The sequence below is a fragment of the Dipodomys spectabilis genome, unplaced genomic scaffold (genome assembly GCF_019054845.1).
Source record: "Dipodomys spectabilis isolate Male_0828 unplaced genomic scaffold, ASM1905484v1 ptg000498l, whole genome shotgun sequence".
Taxonomy (NCBI): domain Eukaryota; kingdom Metazoa; phylum Chordata; class Mammalia; order Rodentia; family Heteromyidae; genus Dipodomys; species Dipodomys spectabilis.
This window is the reverse complement of record NW_024871175.1, coordinates 1,193,776-1,204,248: the sequence shown is the minus strand read 5'-3', so window position 1 is coordinate 1,204,248 and position 10,473 is coordinate 1,193,776.

The window sequence follows — 10,473 nt, the reverse complement described above, 5'->3', positions numbered from 1 at the left end:
CCACTTCCAGCTTTTTTCTTTTTGCTTATGTGGTGCTGAGGAATCGAACCCATGCCCTTAGGAATGCAAGGCAAGCGCCCTACCACTGAGCCACCTTCCCAGCCCTCATAATTGTTCTCTTAAAACAAGTAACAGAACCATGAATTTCTTTCACTTTACAAATCATGTTTTATAAAACTTTAATTAGCAGACTTCTATGATTAAAATAAATCTATTAATTGTATACCACAAGAAGCAAGGCGATTATAGTTAAGAATAGCTATTTCATCACAGCCAGAAGATAAGTTTTTGAGCATTCTCACTAAAAAGGAATGTTACATGCAGAAATTAATAGATATGATGTAGCTTGATCATTACACAACATATAAATTAAGGGGATTACCACTTAATACTTCATGAATATGTAAAAAATAATTATGTAGGTAGGCGCCAGTGGCTCATGCTTTTAACCCTAGCTACTAAGGAGTCTGAGAGCTGAGAATCATGGTTCAAAGCCAGCCTAAGCAGGAAAGTCCCTGATAAACTTATCTCCAATGAGCCAAAAGAAAACTGGCAGTGGCTCAAGTGGTAGAACACTAATCTTGAGACGAAGAGCTGAGGGACAGTTCCAGGTCCAGATTTCAAGCCCCACAACTGACAATAATTAAAAATAAACAGTTACAGATAAACAATATTTTGACATAAATGTTAAAATACATATTCTAAAAATTTTCAAATCCTTACTAGATATACTAGTTTATATAAATACATAGAAGTGTTTTCTGGTTTTAGTTGTTATTGAATCAATTGTGTGAATCACACATTTCTCATTCAATTCATATTTGTAGGTTTATATACATATATGACACAAATGTAATAAGTGATACGTGATAGGCAGTGCTGTTTTAGGAATCCCCCTTGGCATTCTAACATTAACACTTCTCCCCAAAAATCGATATGCCCTCCAACCTTATAAGAGGTTTCATCACATTGGAGCAGAAAAGTATAAGCCATAATCATCGTTTGGAACAACTGTAACATTTTACATGTATTACACTTAGTTTAACAATGGAAACATTCAAGGCATCTTAACCATGTCAATAATAGCAAAATGTCTTCTGAGATTTTCAGTCTCTTAAAAGATGAAAATCTTTAATTATACATCTATTTTTTTCTACCTAACATCCTGTATCTTAGGAAGATTTTTTTGTGTAACAATGTGTTCCTGATTAGAAGACCGGAACAGAGGAAATAATGAAAATAGTGAAGGAAAATACTTGAAAACAATTTAAAAAGCAATCAGAGACATTCTTTTTTTCACCAGTTTCAATGAAAATGTACGTTAAAATACGACGTTTTGTCATCATTTAAAGAACCATAATTAAACTTTAATTAGCAGTGAAGAAGGGAACAGAGTAACCTCCATACTGATTTCCAAAGTGGTTGAACAAGTTTACACTCCCACCATCAATGAAGTAAGGTTCCCTTCTGTACACATCCCCTACAGCATCTTTTGTTATGAGAGTACTTGATTTTTGCCATTATAAATGGAGTGAGGTGGTATCTCAATGTTGTTTTGATTTGCATTTCTTTTATGGCTAGGGATGTTGAGCATTTCTTCATGTGTCTATTGGCCATACTTCTTTCTTCTTCAGAGAAGTTTCTCTTCAAGTCTTTAGCCCACTTATTTATTGGGCAGTTGTTTCTTTGAGAATTTGTTGTTGAGGGATTTAATTTTTTGAGTTCCAATTATATTTTAGATATGAGACCCTTGTCCGTTGTATGGCTAGTGAAGATCTTTTCCCAGTCCGTTGGCTTTCTATTGATCTTTTGAGCTATGTCCTTTGCCATGCAGAAGCTCTAAAACTTCATGAAATCCCATTTGTCCAGCCTTTCTTTGATTTGTTGTGTTTCTGGGTCTCTATTCAGAAAATTTCGGCCCGAGCCAAGGAGACCTAGGGTTTCTCCTATTCCATCCTCTAATGTTTTCAGAGTGTCTGCTTTGAATTCGAGGTCTTTGATTCATTTGGAGTTGATTCTGGTGCAGGGTGATATATAAGGATCTAGCTTTAGTTTTCTACAAGTAGTTAACAAAATTTTGCCAGCACCATTTACTGAAGAGGCTGTCTTTCTTCCATTCTACTTTGTTAGCTCCCTTATCGAAGTTTAGATGGCTATAGGTCTGTAGGTTCATTTCTGGGTTTTCAAGTCTATTCCATTGGTCCTGAGGTCTGGTCTTATGCCAATACCAAGCTGTATTGATTACTATTGCTTTATAGTAGAGTTTGAAATTTGGTATTGATATTCCTCAGCAGTGTTCTTTCCATTGAGGAGTGTTTTTGCTCTTCGGTGTCTTTGATTGTTCCATATGAATTTTTGGATTGCCTCTTCTTTTTCCTTGAAGATTGAGGTTTGAATTTTGATAGGTATTGTGTTGAATTTGTCGATAGCCTTGGGAAGTATTGCCATTTTCACGATGTTAATCTTTCCAATCCAGGAGCATGGGAGGTTTTGCCATTTTCTAAGTTCTGTTTTGATTTCCTTTTTCAAGATTTTAAAGTTTTCATCATAGAGGTCCTTCACTTCTTTGGTTAAGTTAATTCCTAGGTATTTCATTTTTTGTGGGGCTATTACAAATGGAGTTGCTTTCCTAATTTCAGCCACACTTTTCTCATTGTTGGCATACAGAAAAGCCATTGATTTGGGGGGTTCATTTTATACCCTGCTACTTTGCTAAGGTTTTTAAACAGCTTGAGTAATTTGAGAGTGGAGTCTATAGGATTCTTTAAATACATGATCATGTCGTCTTCAAAGAGGGAGTGTTTTATTTCTTCTTTCCCTATTTGGATCCCTTTTATGTCTGCATCTTGTCTTATTGCTATAGCTAGGCATTCTAATACTAGGTTGAAGAAAAGTGGAGAGAGTGGACATCCTTGTCGTGTTTCTGAGTTAAGAGGGAATGGCTTTAGTTTTTCATCATTAAATATAATGCTGGCTGTAGGTTTGTCATATACAGCCTTTATACTATTGAGGAATGTTCCATGGATTCCTAATTTTTCCAAAACCTTCATCATAAAGGGGTGTAGGATCTTGTTGAATGCTTTTTTTGCGTCTATTGAGATAACCATGTGGTTCTTATTCTTGCTCCTGTTGATGTGATGAATAATATTAATTGATTTGCGTATAATGAACCAGCTTTGCATCCTTGAAATGAATTCTGTTTGATCGTGTTGTATGATTTTTTGGATGAATTGTTGAAGTCGATTGGCCAAAATTTTGTTGAGAAGTTTTGCATCAATGTTCATCAAAGAAATGGGTTTATAGTTCTCTTCCTTTTATGAGTCCCTGCCTGGTTTTTGGATGAGGGTTATGCTGGCTTCATAGAATGTGTTCGTTAGTGGACTTTCTCTTTCAATTTCATTGAAGAGTTGGAGGAGTATTCATGTGAGCTCTGCTTTGAAGGCCTTGTAAAATTCTGCTGTAAAACCATCTGTTCCTGGACTTTTCTTAGCTGGGAGGTCTCTTATTGCTGTTTATATTTCAGTGCTTGATATGGGCCTGTTAAGATGGTTTAACTCATATTGGTTTAGTTTTGTCATGTCACTATTTCCTAGGAAAAGGTCCATTTCTGTCAAGTTCTCAAACTTATTAGCATAAAGTTTTGAGAAATATTCCCTTATAATGTTCTGAATCGTGGTTGTTTCCGTGGTGATGTTTCCATTCTCAACTCTGAGTTTATATATTTGGGTGTGTTCTCTTCTTTGTCTGATCAGATTTGCTAAGGGTCTGTCAATTTTGTTAATTTTTCGAAGAACCAACTCTTTTTTTTGTTGATTTTTTTCTATAGTTTTTTTTGGATTCTAATTCATTTAATTCTGATATAATTTTAATTATTTCTTTCCATCTACTGGATTGGGGTTTATCTTGCTGCTCTTTTATAAGGAGGTTTAAATGTGTCATTAAATTGTTGGTTTCAGATCTCTCCAATTTGTTGATGTAGGAGCTCAGAGCTATAAATTGCCTCTGAGTACTGCCTTTGCTGTGTCCGAGAGGAGCTGGTAATTTGTGTGTTCATTTTTGTTGAATAGCATGAACATTTGAATTTCCTTTCTAATCTCTTCCATGACCCACTCATGATTCAGCAGTGTGTTGTTCAGCCTCCATGTGATACCAGACTTTCTTCGGTGGCTTTTGGTGTTGAGTTCTAATTTTATTCCCTTGTGGTCAGAGAGATTGCAAGGTATAAGTTCAATGTTTCTGAATTTGGACATGTTTGCTTTGTGGCCTTTAATGTGGTCTATTTTAGAAAATGTTCCATGTGCTGCTGAGAAAATCGTGTATTCTGATGCTGCTGGGTGAAATGTTCGGTAGATATCTGTTAAATCTAGTTGTTCTATGCAGCTGTTTAGATCTGTGGTTTCTCTGTTGAGTTTTTGCCGAGTTGATTTATCTAGTGTGGAGAGTGGTGTGTTAAAATCCCCAACAATTAATGTCTTTGGATCTATATGGGATTTGAGGGAAAGTAGTGTTTCTTGGATAAATTTGGGTCCTCTGTTTTTTGGCGAATAGATATTTAGAATTGTAATATCCTCCTGAAGGAGAGATCTCTTAATGTGTATGTAGGGACCTTCTTTATCTCTTCTCACGAATTTTAATTTGAAGTCTATTTTATCTGATATTAGGATTGCAACTCCCGCCTCTTTATGGGGACCATTTGCTTGGTAGATATTGTTCCAGCCTTTAACATTGAAAATGTGTTTGTTTTTACAAGCAAGATGTGACTCCTGAACACACCAGAAAGAAGGGTCTAGGCAGACAGTCTATACAGTCTATGTTGTTTAATTGGAGCGTTAAGTACATTAATGTTAAGAGATAGGACTGAGAGGTATTTGGGAGTTCCTGCCATATTATCCACCTTCTTGGGGCTGCGAAAGCTGAGTTCTTCCTATGGTTCTTGGATTCTCAGTTCGGGTGCAGTTTCTTGGCCTTATTGTGGTATTGTTGGTTTTCTATGTGTAAGACATCTTTAAGAATCTTTTGTAGGGCTGGTTTGGTGGAGATGTATTGTTTTATTTTTTCTTTGCTATGGAAGGTTTTTATTTGGCCTTCAGTTATGAAGGAGAGTTTAGCTGGGTGCAGTATTCTTGGTTGATAGTTGTTTGTTTTTAGGTCATGGCATACATCATTCCAGGCTCTTCTTGCTTTGATTGTTTCTGCTGAGAAATCTGAGGTGATTCTAATTGGTTTCCCTTTATAGGTGATTAATCTTTTCTCCTTAACAGCTTTAAGGATCTTTTCCTTGGTCTGAGTTGATCCTGTGTGGATTATAATGTGACTGTGGGATGTCCTATTCTGGTCTGGTCTATTTGGGATTCTAAAAGCTTCTTGTATCTGAATAGGCTTATCTTTTTGTATGTTTGGGAAGTTCTCTGCTAGGATCTTGTTAAACAAATTTCCTAGACCATTAACTTTGTTTCTAGGAGCTCCTCTACACCCATTACCCTTAGATTAGGCCTTCTGATTGTGTCTTCCAAGTGTTTGATCGATCTATCATATTTCTTGGACTTGTCTTGCATGATTGTATGTTCTTTCTTTATAATATCTAGGCTGTCTTCAATCCCTCAGATTCGATCTTCTGCATGGTCTAACCTGCTGTCAAGACTTTCTACTTTGTTTTTTTATCTCTTTTCCTTCTAATTGGTCAGCTTTGATGGCTTCAAAATCTTTGTTGAAGCTTTGTTTTAGATCTTGTATGAATTTCTTTACTTCCTTAATTTGGTGTTCATTGATTATTCTCTAATGACTTATTCTCAAATCACTTATTCTCAAATCTATTTAGAGAAGAACGTGAATATATTGAGAGAAGGGGATGGATATAAAGGAGATGTGAAAAACTTAAAAATAATAATGCTTAAAATATTATATAGCTAAAAAGAGGTAGTACTGCTATTAAGGAATTTAAGTCTCAGAGGTTTTGAATTGAATAATAAATTTGAGGATTAAGTGTGTACACAATGAGGGATAGGGTCTAATAGTCAATTATGTGTTTATCTGAGGATGTGCAGGACAAGAGTTAAGTCACATGAAGAATGAAAGAGAGGAAAAGGGGAAAAGGATGAGAAAGGAAGAAAAAAAGATCAGAAGTTCAGTAAAGCTAAACAGAAAACAAAAAGATAATTAAAAAAGAAAAAAAGCGAAAGAAAACAAAAAAAGAAAGAAAAACACACACTCACGTATCCCTAAAATAAAAATTATAAGAGGAAAAAAAAGTTACTGGAAAACAATTTTTTTTCAAAAAAGGCAAAAATTAAAAAAAAAAGTTTTAGAAAAGAAAATTTTTCTTTATATATAAGATACAAAAAAATAAAAGAAGAAGAAGAAAAAAGTTCTTCGATTTTTTTAGGAGGGGTGGGTAAAACTCTGTATCTCCCTTGTGTCTGTAACCAGCCTCTGGTTGGAGTCTCTGGTCTGTTTGTGGTCCTGTGGCTTGGTTGGTTCTTAAGTCAGTTTGTTCAAACAGGCAGAAAAATGCTCTGCTTTACCCATGATTTTGTGACCCTCTTCCCAGGCTAGTTCAGTGGGAGGCAGATCTGCTTTGAGAATCACAAAAGAGGTTGAGGCAGGGATGAGGCTAGGTTCTGGGTAGAGTTGAGGCCTTTCAACAAACAGTAGCTTTTCCTGGAGGCTAGTTTGTGAGAAACTCACAGAGCCCAGCCTGGAGCCATTCGCAGGGTTTCTGTTTACTGATTTTCAATTGATTGTCGAGGCTGCTAGAGGCTGCCTGTGGCTCTGATTACCCAATGAGGAAAGCCACTCCTAGGGCTGGCACCAGAGCTGGGTGACTTTTCCCTGGGTGGAGCTGAGTCTGGCAGGTCAGGCAGCCGTTAAGTTCTTGTGACCTGCTAAATGACTCGTTTTATTCCAAGGCTTGAGTTGGAGCTAGCAGCTCCGCCGAGCTTTGTCGGTATCCAAGATGGAGATCTCCAGTACTGGGGGGGGGGGGGAGGGCTGGCTTTTCCTCCTCTGCTCCCTGAGAAGGAGTGGGGATGTCGGGCTTCTACTCATTCTGAGTCTTGGTTCCTGGGTCGTCTCTGGTCTGCAAACTGCAAGATGAAGATTTCTGCTCCTTGTCGGTTCTTGCCCACTGCTTCTAGCTCCTTCGTCCCGGACTCTCTGTGGCTCAGGTATGGCCGCGGCCATGGCCGGCACCTCTGCCGCCACTGCGGCAGCTGCTGGCAAGAGCTCAGATGTGTCTCCTTGCCTGGATTTTCCCTCTCTGGCCTGACTCTCTGTCCTGTGATGGCACACTTGGTGTGATTCTCTGGCTTAGGACTGTTCACTGGAACTCTAAAACTCCTTTCTATGTGAGAGCTTGTTTACACTCCAGCTTCTCCTTCATCATCTTCGTGGAACTCCGTAGCTTATTTTTATATTTAATTTTATTCTCAATTTAATATATAGAAGGGGTTGCAGTAAATGTAAGGTAGTGAATATCAAACAAGTCAAACTTCTTATGCCATCCCTCATATTTCTCACACTTTTCCTTTACCCCAATACCCCTCACAAGTTGTAAATTTCCTACATGTTGTCTTGTGAGTATTGCTATTGCATTGGTTTGCCCTTTGTCCTTTGTCTCACCATTTTGTTCTTCCTCTTCCCTTGCCAAATTAAGATAAATGTGTATATAATACACAGGATACTGAAATCAAATACAGCAGGGGATAAACCATAGTTGAAAACACAAAATAAAAAAAGAAATCACATAGTACTTTAAGAACAACAACCACAAAGAAAACCTCTGTTTCCATATCTAGGAGTTCATTTTGCTCAGCATCCTCTTATATGGTCATCTATACATAGCTATTGAGCAATTCTGCTCATCTAATAGGACTAACCTAGACATTACTTACTTATTACACATGAGGGAAACCATGGAATCTGTTTCTTTGTGTCTTGCTTATTTTCTGAGTAGCATTTTTCCAAGTCTTTCCATTTCCTTATGAATTAGAAGCATAGAATTCCACCATTTGTTTGTTTAATTGATTCGTTCATCTTTTGAGTAGCATATTAGTTTAAAACATGATTGCATGTAAGTATCATTAAAAATGACAGCTTTCTAAGTAAGATTGTATGTTGGTACAAGTGTTGAGATATCTGGATAAGTCTAATGTATTTCTTGAACTGAGTTAGGCAGGAAGATATCATATAGGATAAAAATATTAGTGACAAAATATTCCCTTGAGAAAGATTTAGGAGGCTGCCAGACGTATGAAGAAATACAGATAATTTTAAAGAATTTAGAAATGCAAGCTCAAGTATGTCTTTTTAAATAAAAATTATGTAAGTGGAAGGGCAAAAGAAGGTGAAGAGAAGAAATAACTGAAAACATATCATTGTTCCAAGTTAGAGTATATACAGACACAATCTATAACTTCCCAGGTAAACAGAGACCAATAAAATACATCTCACTTCATTTAAGTACATGCAAAATATTTACTTGGCTGTTTCCTACTTTAATGCTCCAAAATAAATGAAGAGTTATAAGAAATATTATGTGATTGCCATTATTTCAACCAGAACACTAACTGTGATGAACCCCCTTTTTCTCATTTTGCACTTGGAAAATAACCCCTAAATTGATGATGTTGTGACTGATTAGAGTCAGATTTAGGGGCTTCTACTTGCACAATTATCCCAGAATATTTTACAGCAGTTTTCCCCCCAAGATATCCAACTACATTGTCTGAAGCTATACTTTGAACACACCCTCACACCTGAGTACATAATTTGAAATTATACTTCAGCATTTCCTTGGCACCTTCTAATTTGTGCCTTTGTCTTTTTTGCACATTCCTTAGTTCATAGTTGCTATATTTCCATTTCATCTTTATAAACTACTAAGAACATTGTTCAACTATCACTTCTTGTTTGCACACACCCAGTCTATGTATGAAGGTACTTTGTTTATGTTAAGCAATAGGGTAGTACTCACTCTCAGAGGAGAAACGTTCCACAGTATAACCCTATGCCCACACTACAGGGTGTAGAATTTAAAGCATTTTGAGGCAAACAGTGATATTAGAATTGAAAGGCTTCCTAGGGACATTTGCTTGGAGCTCATTAGTTTTCCCAGGAGAAATATAAATATCCACAAAATTTGGAGCTAATTAGTAAGTAACCAAATTAACACTAGATCCTAGATGTTGTGTTAATTCAAGTCACCATTGTATTATTGTTACATCAGAATCCTTCCCTACTTGCCAAAGTGTATGAGACAATGAAAGAAAGGCATTAACACAAAATGTCTTACGATTTTAGGCATTTAATCCTAGTGGTGAGGGTAATGTCTGAACTCTTCCATTGAATAAAAACTTGAAGTTTATAAGAGCACTTCCTACATATATGAATTTGTGGTAGCTTCATTGACAGGGTTATTTTTAGCATGGAGATATACCTAACAGTAATTAGATTTCAATAGAGTATATGGCAGTTATGATTTGTCAATGGCTATTGAGGCATTTTCTGTTCTCAAGAAGAATCAATTCAAGGAGTCTTCACTCACATCAGTAATGCTGTATGTTCAACCTAATACTTGTTACTTGTCCTGCACTGTAATGCTTAGGCTGATAAGATATCCAAACACATCTAAATTCATTTCAATAAAATCCCATACTGATGTGGATACATGAGTTACTCATTGGAACTGTAGGACAAATTAGGCTTGTCTGTGCTGTAGTTCAATCTCTAATCTCCTGGCTAAACAAAGTCTTCAAAAATATTCAGAGGATACCTCTAAGGAAAGTTCATGAGAGTTATATCTGTATAATTCCTCTAAGGTCAGGATAAAAGCATTTGTTCTCAGCATTTAAGATCAACAGGATCTGTTGAATTCATGGATCCAGAATTTTATGGCTTCGCATTCATATCTCAAAATTTTATCAATATGACTTACCAAAACACTGTCCTTATTGAACTTGTCTATGTCCTTTTATTTTTCAAATCCAAATAGCCTATTTCTTTCAATATTTTCCTGCAAATTCTCTCCTTCCTTTACTTCTGTAAATCTTTGTGTATTACTTTTTTGTTTCCTTATTTATCTTTCTTCCTATCTTGTCCACACTGCTGCTCACATTGCTCACACTTGTGTCAGAACTTTCCTTTTTTTACTCCCTTTAATAATGACTCCAATAATATTATACTTTTTCATATTAATGGTCGTGGATTTTTGGTGATGTCTAAATAGACCTATCGTTGCATCTTTTTAACATAAACTTTAAAACTATCTGAGAGATTTTCCCTCTAAATCCATCATTTCCACCTGTAGTCCTTATCACCAAGAATATAACTAACACAGTTGCCAGCCAGAGTTGTGGTTGCACTTCAGATTTCTTCTTACCTTTCTACTCCCTCCCATTAGATAAGATGAATGATCAAGATTTTCGCAGTTTCAGCCACTAATACAATTTCTATGTACTCCTTTTTATGCACCTGACA